Source organism: Salvelinus namaycush, chromosome 5 (genome assembly GCF_016432855.1).
Source record: "Salvelinus namaycush isolate Seneca chromosome 5, SaNama_1.0, whole genome shotgun sequence".
In the NCBI taxonomy this organism is placed as follows: Eukaryota; Metazoa; Chordata; class Actinopteri; order Salmoniformes; family Salmonidae; genus Salvelinus; species Salvelinus namaycush.
The window spans coordinates 66,189,799-66,205,098 of NC_052311.1; the positions used below are offsets into that span (position 1 = coordinate 66,189,799).

General features: G+C 41.3%; 1 pseudogene; it reads right to left on the reverse strand.

Annotated features, from left to right (window-relative positions):
- Positions 1-8,134: 8,134 nt before the first annotated feature.
- Positions 8,135-14,677, reverse strand: LOC120047284 (annotated as a pseudogene).
- Between the last annotated feature and the right edge of the window lie 623 nt (positions 14,678-15,300).

Genomic DNA, 15,300 nt, shown 5'->3' on the forward strand with positions numbered 1-15,300 from the left:
CTAGAGGGGGAGAGAAGAGTGTTGAGGTATCACTCCTCCAAACTGGACTACATTGAAGAAGGACAAACCACATGCTCCAGGTATGTGGCTGCAGTGGCAAAAGCTATTGGAAAAACAGCCCACATGATAATGTGCCATCCATTGGAAATCCACACCCACCATGGGGTTGCAGCATATCTGATGAGCAAAGAATTCACGTTCAGCGCTGAAAGGAAAACGGAAATCCAGAATAAATGCACACAATCACACATCACATTTGTTAACACTGACAAAAACATGGCAGACGCACTCAATGCTGAAGGTCTACCCCACTCCTGTGCAGAAAGAGCTGCACAGGAACTGAAACGGAGACCTGACCTGGGGAACGAACCACTCACCAACACACACAGATATGGGGAAAGACAATGTGACAAATGGAAAAAGGTACCTGTTAGTTATGGTAGACAGGTTCTCTAAATGGGTTGAGGCAATACCAACAGCAGGGGAGGATGCAAAATAGGTCATTAGGTGGCTGCAAACCGAACTCATGTGTATTGTTTAATGACAAACGCTCCATGTACCAATAGGGTCGGATGTGTAAATGTCAACTGATTAATGGATGTTGTTTAATGATGGGGTTAGTGTACAGGCCACAATCTCATAAGTCTCGTGGAACGCGCCAATCAAATGTATGTGCAGGTTTGAAGTTGATTTGGGTTAAAGTCCTGCCCCTGGCGTTGCTGGCCATGATAGCCTCTCCAGGTGCAGGCACCCATCTCTCTCCTCATGAGACAATGGCTGGAGGAGTCATGCTGGGTTCACCAAGGAAGGGAGGTCATATGCCCGCCCTTGATGTACAACAAATTGTAATGTTTGATAATTGACGGAACTTTCTGCAGCTCTCTCCACACAGATTCACAAGGTCCAACGGGGAAGCAGAAGGGAGATCTGGCACACGGAAGGTAAAAAATTGGTGACTGGGTGGGGTTAATGTCCACAAGAGAAAGTGGCTAGAACCCAGGTGGACTGGACTGTACGAAGTGGGGGAGGTTACTTCACACTCAGTCCAGGTCAAAGGTAAATCAGGCGCACCTTGGCACCACCTCACACATTGCACTCCAGCCCCAATCCCTTCTAGAACACTGACAGAAGTCAGAGCTGATTTAAACAGCTTAAATTCGACTGACTCAGGTGATGCGGAATCAAACTCCGCCTCCCCTGATAAAGGAACCTCGCCCAGTTAGAGGGATATTTCTCCCTCCCTGGGCAAGGCTAGGGATATCTGGCCCCTTATTTGTGATATTCCTACTGATATTTGGGGTGTCCCTGGGCACTTTCACATGGTTAATAGAATAACTATAACCGGATCCCCATGGATGTATGTCACGGACACTCTAGTCTAACTAGGTAATAATAGATTAAAAAATTTAAAAAAATTAAAAAATTTAGAAAACAATAGTTAAAATAAGAAACTAAAATGGCTCAAATTGAGAAGGTTGAATAAGAGTGGGTGGAGAGCTGTGCAGAGAATGGACAGAAGATGGCAGTATTGCAGCACCCAATGGTCTCCCAGCCGACTGGTTGAATGCTGGTGACATAATTTTGTTTTTTGGAGTAAACATTAAGGTTAAGGGTTTCCGTGTACCCAGAGATAAGATATCTTAAAAGAATACACTCATATGGGAATAGGAGTTTTACTTTCTGAGTTTTATTTAGGCAAGGGACTTTGAGAAGATAAAGGGTTCTTTTGGTATGTTTAGATATGGAACACGAATGTAGGTGTAACATTTTGACCTGTTTTCTGTTTCCATTGCATTTTCCGGCGACTTGATCACTCGCGGGGAAATGTGGTGAGAATAATGAGATTGTGTCATTTGGGATACTAGTTTTGAGGTAAATTGATTATAATAGAGTTTATAACTCTTGACCATAAGGTAAGCATTTGTATTGGCCATTAGAAGATAAAGATAGGTTAATTAAGGTTATGTTAGGACTTTAAAGATTAACACTATAAGACCTGTTGTTATTTTTAAATCCATGCAGATAAAGTCAAAACAGTGAGACACTTAGTTAATATTGTAAAGGAACACATAGAAAAAGGCAGACAGATGGGTCTACCCCGCACTGTTGAGACCTTGAAGGTTTGAGAGCAGAGTGGGGAGGGTGGACCAGGAAATGAGCAAGGTGGGCTGTGAAATAAGATAGGAGGGAAATGGGTTAACATATATAAGCAGCACAGATACATTTCAAAGTAGATAGGTCACTTGACAGAGAATTGGAAAAGAATAGATATGGATGTGCGCCCAGGGGAGAATTGGATATGCGGGGAATAGAAGGGACGTTCCTATAATATGATGTACAAGGTTATTATTTAGAGTAGGTAAGGTTGATACCTGGCCAGAGCCAGGTATCAAACGAAGGAGGGTACATTGTGGACTGGGAAAGGATGGGGCCCATTGGATAATAAACTTATTTAAAATTAAACATTTATAGCTAAAAAATTAGGCATAGAAGTTAAATATATAATCAGAAAGAACAAATGAGGAACTGTTTGTTAACCAAACCTGTATGTCCAAGAGTTTATACATTGCAGGTGAATCAAGGGAGAAGGTGAATCACTCGACCTGGGGGCATATCGCACTTGGAGGGTGAGACACACTGACACTGCCGAATGATCACAGAGTTAAGGAGAAGAACCGTTGCTAATAGAGCTCGGGGATCAACTCCTTAATGAAGAATCCCTGACCCTGACCTCTCAACCCTGTGTACGTTCATAGAAGTGAAAGTGTTGCTTGATCTCTGGCTGATGATGTGTTCTCTGGGAGAGGGTGGGGTTTTACAGGACTGCTTGTAGTCCTGAGCTGTTTGATCAGGATACGATGGGGATGTTACCATCGCGGTGCTGCCAGAACCACCACCAGTTCCAACGGACCAGGGTTCAGCCGGTCTCCTCCACCACTTCAAGACCAAGTCCCACGCCATCACCTAAGCTCTCCAATCTGGTACAGATAATAAATATAAAAGACATCTCAGATAGTGAACATTTGGGGACTGAAACTGGTTATGAGGAAAGGGAGAATATGTGGTTGGCCTACAAAACACTTAATAGAAAGGACTGTGTCGTATGTGGACATGCCAGACCTATTCTGGCTGCTCACCCATTTGTCCTAAGTAATGGGGAAGGTTGGATGTGCATATTGGAAAAGTTCAAGCCAAATTCAACCCTGTGTAAGACTCTGAGTCTTGTGTTCCCAGTGGTCCCTCCCCAGAAGGTACCGTGGGGAGTTAAGGCATATGGGGGACATAACAGCTGTATCACTGGTACAGGTAGAGGTATAGACTATGGAAGGCTCCCTGCTACTACCTGCATCACTAATACCACTATTAACTAGAGGTGTTGCTGATGTATGGTGGATGTGTGGACCTGCCAGGCGGTTGACCCTATTTTAGAAAGGAAATTGTCGTTGCTCATGTGCTTTGGCCAGTCTGATACCACCATTGCCTATTATTATAGCTAATCAACTTCTGGGAGCTACACAGGACACAGAGGCTTGGGACCAACCCAGGAGACGGCAGAAACGTGACGCTCCTTGGTCCGAGGGTACAGATAACATGCACACCAACCTGTTGGGGGTCCCAATAGGGGTCCCCCACGAATTCCAGACATTAACCAGGAATGATGGCCTGTGGCATCTGATGCCCATCATTGGCCCAGCTATTGTTGATGCTAAAACAAAAGGTCTGGATCAATTATATCTACTATAATTAATGATGATTTGTCAAACACACCCACACAGGACTTACAGGGATGGCTGAACAATTGGATGCTACCTCACAAACCAGTAGACACAATAGACTAACACTGGACATAAGTCTGGCCAACAAGGGAGGTGTAACAGTGTTGCACGTTTGTTCCTAACAATACTAGTCCGGATGGGAGCATTTCAAAAGCTCTGAGTGGGTTGGCAAGGTTATCAGTGGAGATGAAGGGTCTTGCAGGTGTGGAGGAGAGTGGACTGTTCCCCTGGCTGGGTGGTTGTTTTGGTAAGTACACTGCAAGGATGATTACTGGATTTCTGATACTAGTTGTGGTTTTTCATTTCTGTGTTGCCTGTATCATACCTTGTTTGAAGAAGTTTGTTACAGATGTGTAAGGGGCCTCTGGTTGATGCTCCAGTTGGAGAGGCTGATACGAAAACGAGCTTCCGCAGGAGAGTGGACTGACAGAGGAGGACCCTTGGTTTGCTGTAGATGATGTTGTTGAATGAATAAAAAGTGATGTTTGTCCTCCCTGTGGTGAAGGTTTGAAGTTCCCGGGTGGCGACGAGCCCACCTGGTACAGGTTGTATAGAGGGATGGACCGGAGGGTTTAACATATTCTCGTTTTTTGGTTTACTAATGTGTGGTTGGCCACTCCAGGAGTAGTTATTGGAGTGGTCTCCTTTTTGGTCCTTGCTCATTTACGACTCAACTTACATTGATGCTATTGGTGTCCCTAGGGGGTGCCAGATGAATATAAACTGGTGGACCAAGTGAAAGCTGGGTTTGAATCTTCTGTCTGTTGGTGGTGAACAGTTAATAAAAATGTGGACAGAATTAACTACATTCATTTTAATGTCCAGAAACTGGGCAATTGGACTCAACAAGGCTTCGAGGCGGTCCATGGACAATTGGCAGCTACGTCCCTGATGGCATTTCAAAATAGAATCGCGGTTGATATGTTATTGGCTGAACGGGGGGGGGGTCTGTGCAAATGTTTGGTGAACAGTGTTGTACTTTCATTCCCAATAACACAGCTACGGATGGGAGTCTGACTGTAGCATTGGAGGGACTTCGTACCCTTAATGGTAAGGTGAAACAGCATTCTGGAGTGGACACTACTATGTGGGACTCATGGATGGATGCTTTTGGTAAATATAAGACGCTGGTTTCCTCCATCCTAGTATCAATTTCTGTTTTTGCGGCCATTCTTGTACTTTGTGGATGCTGTTGCATTCCATGTGCGCGCACGCTTGCTAGCCGTGTTATAACTGCAGCCATAGACCCTAATCAGGAAAGGGCCCAAATGTTCCCATTGCTTGAGGATGGGGAAGCTGGACCTGTCTATCTATTTGAGGACTAAGATACTTTTATGTCACGTCTCTTGTGAGACGTGAAGAGAGGGAATTAAAAAATTTGTCTTCTGACAAATTTTATCCCTTAGCTTTGTCTTTTTATACTTTTATGTCACGTCTCTTGTGAGATGTGAAGAGAGGGATTTGTAAGGAATTGTAATAGAGACTGAAAACTAGTAATAACTACATTTCAACATAAGCCATATTTTATACATAAATACACATACTCCTCATTTCTCTTGGATATATGCTGGACTTATTAAGACACCGACTACAGACACACATAATTCCCCTCCCCCATAATAACCACAGAACACTCACAACACATGCTTGGAGCTCAGGACAAAGAACTGTCTCAGGAACCAATGGAACGTGGACACCAGGCCTGTTCGGGACTACCCAAGACCCAGATCGACCAATCGGAAGGCCAGGCTCGCAGATCTACCTACTTTGCTTATTGTCTATATAATACTGTACGAGTCTTGAAACTCTCTCTTCTCCGACGATTTCATAAGAATCAGACAGAAAGGAGCCGTGCACGCTTTTGCCTGATATCTTTACACTTGAATAAAACGGCCTTATTATAAAATTATCCACCTCGTCCTATGTCTCCACTTGGTCTCCTGTCTCAAGTAAAACGAATTATCAACATTAGTGAAAAAATTAATATATTTTGGCGATGATTACGTTATCGCTCTCTTTGGCTTGAATCGATGCTCTGGTAACGTTTGCACATGTGGTATGCTAATATAACGATTTATTGTGTTTTCGCTGTAAAACACTTAGAACATCTGAAATATTGTCTGAATTCACAAGATCTGTGTCTTTCCATTGCTGTGAGTTGTGTATTTTTAAGAAATGTTTTATGATTAGTAATTAGGTAATACACGTTGCTCTGTGTATTTATTCTAGTCGAGTTGTGATGGTGGGTGCAATTGTAAACTAGGATTTCTACCTGAAATATGCACATTTTTCTAACAAAACCTATCCTATACAATAAATATGTTATCAGACTGTCATCTGATGAGGTTTTTTCTTGGTTAGTGGCTATCAATATCTTTATTTGGCCGAATTGGTGATAGCTAGTGGTGGAGAGAAAAAATGGTGGACAAAGAAAAATGGTGTCTTTTGCTAACGTGGTTAGCTAATAGATTTACATATTTTGTCTTCCCTGTAAAACATTTTAAAAATCTGAAATGGTGGCTTTATTCACAAGATCTGTATCTTTCATTTGGTGTCTTGGACTTGTGATTTAATGATATTTAGATGCTACTATTTAATTGTGACGCTATGCTAGCGATGCTAATCAGTGTGGGGGGGGGTGGGGGGTGTGTACCGATGTCGGGACAGCCCGCCTAACAGGTTAACGGTTACAGAAGTCAAGAAATGAGAGCAGCTGGGGAGTAGGAGTGGAGCTAGGCACTGCAGGGCCTAGATTAACCTCTACATCACCAGAGGAACAGAGGGTATGAGGGTATGGCTAAAGGCTATCAGGACTGGTCGTTTAGTGCTTTCAGAGCAGAGAGTAAAAGGAGCAGGTTTCTATAAGAGAATAGATTCAAGGCATAATGTACAGACAGAGGTATGGTAGGATGTGAGTACATTGGATGTAAACCTAGGCATTGAGTAATGATGAGAGAGATATTGTCTCTAGAGACGTTTAAACCAGGTGATGTCACTGCATATGTGGGAGGTGGAACTAAATGGTAGGTTAAGGCATATTGAGCAGGGCTAGAGGCTCTACAGTGAAATAAGACAATAAACACTAACCAGGACAGTAATGGACAAGGCATATTTATATTAGGGAGAGGCATGCGTAGCCTGGTGATCAATAGGGGTCCAGTGAGTGGTTGGGCTGGCTGGAGGTACAGCGATTCAGATAGCTAGCAGACCGGGGCTAGCAAGCTAGCAGAAGGGCCTTAGAGGGACGTCTCGATGGCCTCCGCGTGTTGTGACGTCGGTAGACCAGTCGTGATGGATTAGTAGGGTTCCGAGTAGCAGAGGGGTCCAAGTCCAATTGGCAAAATAGGTATAGTGGCCCTGAAATTGGCCAATGGATCTATACAGCTAACAGTCCAATATGCTCTAGACAGCTAGCCGCTAGCGGGCCACGGCGAGCGGGCATTCAGGGGTGGTCGCGATGTAGAGGCCAGTTGAGTACCCCCTCGAGCAGATTACGTCATAGTCCAGTCGTGAAGGGTCGGCGGGGTTCCATGCCCCGTAGTGGCAATAGAAGGGGTCAGGGTATTGTAGACCAGGAGTAGCTGATGGGCCTCTTTAGCTAACCGGGAGAAAGGGCCTAGCATGGGCTTGCTTCAGGCTAATTGGTGCTTGCTCCAGGACCAACATTAGCCAGTACTCGGAAAGCAGCTAGCTAGCTGCGAAGATCCAGGTGAAAATGTCCAGAGCTACAAATATATACACGGGACACGACAAGACGAGGACAAAATACGTCTGACTTCTACGCCATCTTGGATATGAAGATACAATACAAAATATCCCAAATAAAAAGGGATGTCATTACTTCAACATAAACTCACATATTTCTTTTTAATAGACGATTTTAAATTTCCCAAGCATTCACCTGCTAGTTACTAGTACAATCAAATAGTGACAACCGTAAAGAGTACAGAGCAGGGAAAAAAATATGGCACAACGATAAATCAAAATGCTAACACAAATTTGGTAACACATATATGTATAGCATCCATTGTTTGACACTCAACAATGCTAATGCTAATGATGATACAAATGCTAATAACAACACTATAGCTAATAACTATGCTGCAACTAATTACAATGCTAATGCTAACAACAATGTTATTGCTAACAAAATGCTAATGCTAATAATGATGCTAATTCTAATAACAATGCTATAACTAAGTTAACAAACTCAAACCTTGGGTTCCTGACTCTTTGTTGTCATGGTAACAAAAGTGATTAGACATTTGACATTGACATTTGACCTGTAGGATATGTATCTGCAGCCATTATAGCATCCACCATGAAGAACAGGGTGTTTTCAGTTTGATAATTTTACATCATTCTACACCTGCCACCATGAGCACTGCTTTAGTTTCCTCCGCCATCTCTTTTAATCCCTTGTCCAGAAGGTGTAATGTAGTGGCAAAGGCAATCCCCACTGATCCAATACTACCAATGGCAGGTATGCTAGTCAACACAACCTCGATGGTCTTGGCTGCCACCATGGCTGTTGTACTCAGCATTCCAGCCACCACCTTCTCATCGACTCCCCCAGCGAAGCGAGACTTCATCGCTGAGCTCAGATCACCCACTGGCTTATTGACACGTTCTGAGAGTCTCTGTAGGGGTTTCTCATCTAGTCCAAAGGCTATGAAGGCCCTGCAGAGGAAGGCCTGCATAATACCAATCTCACAGCCCACTGAGAAGCCAGGGATGGGTACGGCTCCTTCCTCTTCTTTTCAATCAGGACTTTGGAGCAAACCGGCAGAGACTGGATCAAGGCGGACCGCTTGTGCTCTGGGAGGTTTTTCGAGAGAGCCAATCTGCTGCTGGAAATCATACTTCCCCAACTCAAAGGTGGAGATGAGGAAGACTTTTGGGCTCCCTACGGTCTTCAAGTTCTCCTCACAATTCTGTCTGATCTTGGATAGCAAATCTTCCTCCCTGTAGTTCTTCATCCGTGCCTCGGCTCGGATGTCGTTGTCGATCTTCGACCGGACGAAGTAAAACATCTTATTCATCTTCTGGATCTCTTTGGCCAGCATGATGTCATTCTCTTTGAACCTCACCGTGCCGATGATGATGAAGAAGTTATAGGATCCAAACTTGACCTCCTTCAGGTACTTTTTTGCTTTAAAGTATGGGGTGCTAATACCAGGCAGGTCCCAGATTATCACGTTAGGCACGGTGGGGTGGGAGCATCTGATGGCCTTCATGGTGGTCTCCATCACTCCGGTTTCTACTGCTCCCTTGTCCCCATCCCTGAATCCAAGTAAGGCATTAACGAAAGTGGACTTTCCTGACCCACTTTCCCCTGTCACAGCGATGTTAAGGGTCACATCCAGGTCCTCCTTCGCCTTGGCTGCATTCTCTGCTTAGGTAAACTTGTCATAGTTCTTAATTTCATTGATGATGTCAGGATCTTCATGGAAGTTTTCATCAGACATCTTGCTCCTGAAAACCAAGAAAATGTGTTAAATTGAGAAAAGTCGTTACATTAACCTCTCTAGGGGGTGTGGGGCGGTAGCGTCCCACCTAGCCAACATCCAGTGAAATTGCAGAGCGACAAATTCAAAAACAGAAATACTCATTATAGAAATTAATAAAACATACAAGTGTTATACATCGATTTAAAGATTAACTTCTTGTTAATCCAACCACGGTGTCAGATTTCAAAAAGGCTTTACGGCGAAAGCATACCATACGATTATCTGAGATCAGCGCCCAGCAGACAAATCATTACAAACAGTTACCAGCCAAGTAGAGGAGTTACACAAGTCAGAAATAGCGATAAAATGTATCACTTACCTTTGATGATCTTCATATGGTTGCACTCACAAGACTCCCATTTACTCAATAAATGTTTGTTTTGTTCGATAAAGTCCCTCTTTATATCCAAAAACCTCCGTTTTGTTCGCGCGTTTTGTTCAGTAATCCACAGGCTTAAAGGCAGTAAAAACAGGCAGACAAAAAATCCGAAAACTATCAGTAAAGTTCGTAGAAACATGTCAAACGATGTTCATTATCAATCCTCAGGTTGTTTTTAGTCATAATAATCAATAATATTTCAACCGGACAAAAGCTTCGTCAATATAAAAGGAAAACAAGAAAGGCGTCCTCTCGATCGCGCGCATTGAAAAACCTCTGGGACACTGCAGTGTCCACTCATTCAGAGTGGTCTTACTCCCTCATTTTTCAGAATACAAGCCTGAAACAATTTTCTCTGATTTTTGCCTGCCATATCAGTTCTGTTATACTCACAGACATTATTTGAACAGTTTTGGAAACTTTAGAGTGTTCTCTATCCAAATCTACCAATTATATGCATATCCTAGCTTCTGGGCCTGAGTAACAGGCAGTTTACTTTGGGCACGCTTTTCATCCGGAGGTGAAAATAGTGCCCCCTACCTTAATGAAGTTTTAATAACACACAAACATCCATCACATGCAGAACTATACATGTATGTAATATACATGCATTGCAACAAGAGGATAAGGCAGTGATGTAAGAAAGCCGGATGTCCTGACTCTACCCTTTCATCAATGACAAACTGATGTTGTCTACTTACAGACGTGTATGTTGGAACCTAGACCTTGCGACAGGATAAAGTGACTATGGGGGCAATTGAGATCGGCAAGGCAGGAAACTTTCTGGGGGTTCTTGTATTAGAATTGTATTGAATTCTGGTTATGTATTTAACTACACCACAATAAACATAAAGTTAAAACTCCAAGATCATTGAATGCTTTTAAAATCTGCAACCTATATCTGCTGTGCTGTATCATCACAATGGACAGTGCCCTATAGCTAAGCTGTTTTTGCTACAGGATAGATAGGTGTGAGCGGACCAAGTAATTTGGCGTCACTCTAAAGCAGAAAGGTGGAATAAACGAGTCAGGAGTAGGTTTTCTTGATTGAACACAGTTCTCTATTGAGGGATTTTGGTCAATACAAACACTCCAACATAATCAATGAAAATCTCCCAAGGAAAAACATATATCTTCTTCTCCAGATGAAACAGGGACACAATACGATTATCTTTAAACTACAACAAAAGTAACGGGTTTGTCACCGTCTTAATGGTTCTTCATGGATAGCTCCCCTCTCTTGGTGGCCATCCTCCAGAGAAAGTTTTCCTCCCACTCTCTCTTGTTGGGCTACTATCTGTGAGCCCAGCCTGCCCTCTGGTGGTCCTTCCACATAGGGCAATTCACCTAGAACAAACATTCTATGTGAATGCAGCCGTACACACAGCAGTCTTACCAAAATAATGCAAATGAAGCAATGCCAGCCTACCATAAACACGTTTCCAATACGTACAGTTCCATTTACAGCAACGAAAACCAATAGGCTACCAAGAAAACCATAACAACTATCATCTACAATGAGTGTACAAAACATTAGGAACATCATCCTAATATTGAGTTGCAACCCCTTTTGCCCTCAGAACAGACTCAATTCGTCAGGGCATGGACTCTACAAGTTGTCGAAAGCATTCCACAGGGATGCTGGCCCATGTCGACTCCAATGCTTCCCACAGTTGTGTCATGTTGGCTGGATGTCCTTTGGGTGGTGGACCATTCTTGATACACACAGAAAACTGTTGAACGTGAAAATCCCAGCAGCGTTACAGTTTTTGACACACTCAAACTGGTGCGCCTGGCACCTACTACCATACCCCATTCAAATGCTCTTAAAACTTTTGTCTTGCCCTTTCACCCTCTGAATGGCACACATACACAATCCATGTCTCAATTGTCTCAATGCTTAAAAATCATTCTTTAACCTGTCTCCTCCCCTTCATATACACTTATTGAAGTGACATCAATAAGGGATCATACCTTTCACCTGGATTCACCTGGTCAGTCTATGTCATGGATAGAGCATGTGTTCCTAATGTTTTGTACACCCAGGGTATTTCTATGATAAAACATACTGATACCTAGCTATACCCAGGGGCATCATTTGGGTTCTTGCATTGGAATTATATTGAATTCTGCTTATATCACGCTATAGCATAATAAACATAAAAGTGTAAAAAATCCTTTTGACCAAGAAGAGACAAGTTCAACGGCACGAAATCTTGCTGCGCTCTATCAGCACCATGGACAGCGCCCTACACACTTAACCTCAATCTCCTAACCTGCTACATACATTTTCCTAACCTGCTGGGTAAGTTCTCCTAATCTGCTACGAAAAATTCACTACAGTATAGAAGTGGTGTGAAAAGAGGGTTTCCCTATTGATCATAGGCATTTCGCATGTGGATACTCAAGAAAGAGATTTTTTTTCTACAGTGTCAAACTTACAGTATTAGAAGGGATAGGTAGGTCCATCTTAATTCTGGTATTAGGTAATGGACTATCGATTTAATCAAAATATTCATCCTTTTCCAGTTTTTTCTATGACGTTTTTTGTATTGATATGCTTCATTGCTTGACTGGTTCCTCGACTGACGTCAAATTCCGTAGTTTCAGAATGTTTAACACCCAGAACGACCAAAGTACTTTTCAAAATTCATATTTATATTTATTTTTTAAAGATCAGTTGTTTATAAATAGACTGAAAAACATGGTGCCTGGTGAAGTGTTTTCGTCTCCATTACCCCAACAACAAAGCCGTTACTGCAAACAACGAACACAGTTATTTATTTATTTTTAATCCTTGGCACGTGTGATAGAAGTGCACAATATGTACTGCATTTTACCATGCTGCGCGATACTCCTCAGCTCAGAAATAAAAACAATAACAATGTTGGTGGGGCGGACATTGGCACTGTTTTCCCCTACTGCGAATTCTATCTTTAAGTCTAGCATAGCATGGAATAGAAAATGTGCACTTTTCTAAAGAACACACCAAAGTACACCGGGGTTTTTTTTAGCTAAAAAGGTACATTTCTCGAAGAAATGTGAGCGTCTTAAAGTAGTAGTAGTAGTAGTAGTAGTAGTAGTAATGGCTTTTACTGCAGTAGTAGTGGTGAATATAGTAGTATCTATCTACAAATAGTATGATATTTTATACAGTACGGTAACTTTTTCTGTAAAACTGAGAACTATTAATTATGTATATCAATTTCCCTGTACTGTTGTGTACACTTGATACTTGACATTTCCTTGGGGATACTGAGGGGAAATCCCCAGAGCTATTGTTGAATCAGTTATTTCCTCCTTTAAATAGAGGTTTTTGACCTCTGAGTGAGCCGCTCTCACTTGCCCTCTAAGTGTCTGACTGTGCTGAGAGACATGTCCTTTGTAGGAACGAGGAAATGATTTAACTCCCATGGTAGTTAATTGACTATCATACTAAAGTTATTTCAAACATGAGGAGGTATATTGACTGGCACAGCCAAAGTTATTTCTTCCTCATATAACATAGGTAATCTGCTGTTTCACTAGTCTCTGAGAATACAGTACAACCTGCCCAAGACATACAGTGAATTTTGTGCTGTCATGATACTTCATATCCAGGAGGAATGTCATGGTAATTGTGCATTCAGCTGGGTACTTTTCTATTTTAATTTCAGAGAAAGCAATGTTTGAAAACCTCAAGATTCAAGTCAATCTATTGTTTATTCCTGTGCCCGTCTCTCTTAGTCAAATAACAAATCAGAATGCACAGGATACAGTGTAAACGGTGCAATGAAATGCTTACTAGCAAGCTTTCTCAAAAGTGCAATGTAAAAAAAGTTTTAAAATATAGCAAAGGGCAATAGTATGTAAAGGTACAAATGCAAATACTATATCAATAAAAAGTAGTAAAAGGTAACAGAACATCAAATATATCGAGGAAATATACAGAATATACTGTGTCAAGTAATGGCATAAAATACAAGTAGAGATTGAAAAGTGACCTACAGAGCATACAGTAGTGAATTTTCACATACTATAGTTAATATTTCATACATTATGTCTTCAAGACAGATCTAGTGACTGAAGTTAAGTTTCAGTGTCAACAGAAATTGTATTTTAATTTTGTAATTTAGAATCTGTATTAGGATATTGAATTTGAATGTGATATTTCTGAATGTTTAATCCAAAATTGAATCATTTCATTCATTCATTGAACTTGTATTTCATGATTTGAAACTTAATTGAATGAATATCGCATTCAGTTTTACAATTACGTTTTCAGTTTAATTGAATAATCAAATTCAATATTTATATATTCAGTTTCAATATGGTAAATATTGCATTCATTGTCTGTGTATCAAGTTTACAAACTATAATTTCAAGTTAATCAAAGTTTCATATGTTCAGCTTCTCAGATGCATTCAGGATCAGTTTTCAAATTCAGTTCTCTAAATTCAGATTCATAACCAGAGACAACATCCTGGTACTTTGCCAGCTAGGAAAGGTAGAGGAGAACAGATAGAATCAAAGGTTCTCTGTGGCAAACAGAAGCTTCTGGCAGTTTCTGAAGCCAATGTGGCATGTTGAATTCAATTTTTTTCCTATTAATTTGGCTCTAGTGTTTGAACTGCTTTGGCTATAAGCTATTAAGCTAAGACTCTCTGGAGCATGGATTTGCTTTCTTATCCCCTCTATGATGATCACAGTCCGTGTTAGAAAGGAATGTCACAACAACAACAAAAAATGTAGGCTTTAGCTAAGTGGGCTAACACAGTCTTGTGACATGCCAGAGACCTGGTTCGAACCTAGTCAGTCACAAGATCTAAATTAAATAGGGATTGAAAGCTGGACTTGTTTATAAGATCTACTACATTATAAAAGTAGGATAAAAGTATGACTATTTCATGATATCAAATGTAATGAAGAACCATTCCATCAAATCTGAATGAATAAGCCTTCTTATATTTGTTATGATGTCTAGGTATGTTCACAATCAAGTTTGAAAATGAGAATATGATTTTACCTGCCATTTTTCCATTAAAAAAATATATAACACATTTGTGATAGTCATAATGTCTGAATTTTTATAGGTACTGTATTTTGTTGTAATTGATCTGATGCTGTATACAAGCACTTAGAAGGAAGTGGTTACCCTGTTAGAGCGCATGAACCGCTATCGGGACACCTACTACAACATCCGGTGAAATTGCAGAACGCGAAATTCAAAATACAAAAATCGTAATATTAAACATTCATGAAAATACAAGTGTCATACATCATTTAAAAGCTTAACTTCTTGTTAATGCAACTGCGTTGTCAGATTTCAAAAAGGCTTTACGGCGAAAGCATACCATGCGATTATCTGAGAACAGCAACCCACATCATAATACTTTTTCAACCAGCACAGGCATCACAAGATCACAAATAGCGATTAAATAAATCCCTTACCTTTGAAGATCTTCCTCTGTTTGCAATCCCAAGGGTCCCAGCTTTACAATGAATGGTCGTTTTGTTCGATAAAGTCCTTCTTTATATCCAAAAAAGTCTGTTTAGTTGGCGCCACTCGTTCAACATGCATACAAACAAATCCAAAAAGTTACCGGTAAAGTTCGTCCAAACAAGTCAAACAATGTTTCTAATTAATCCTCAGGTA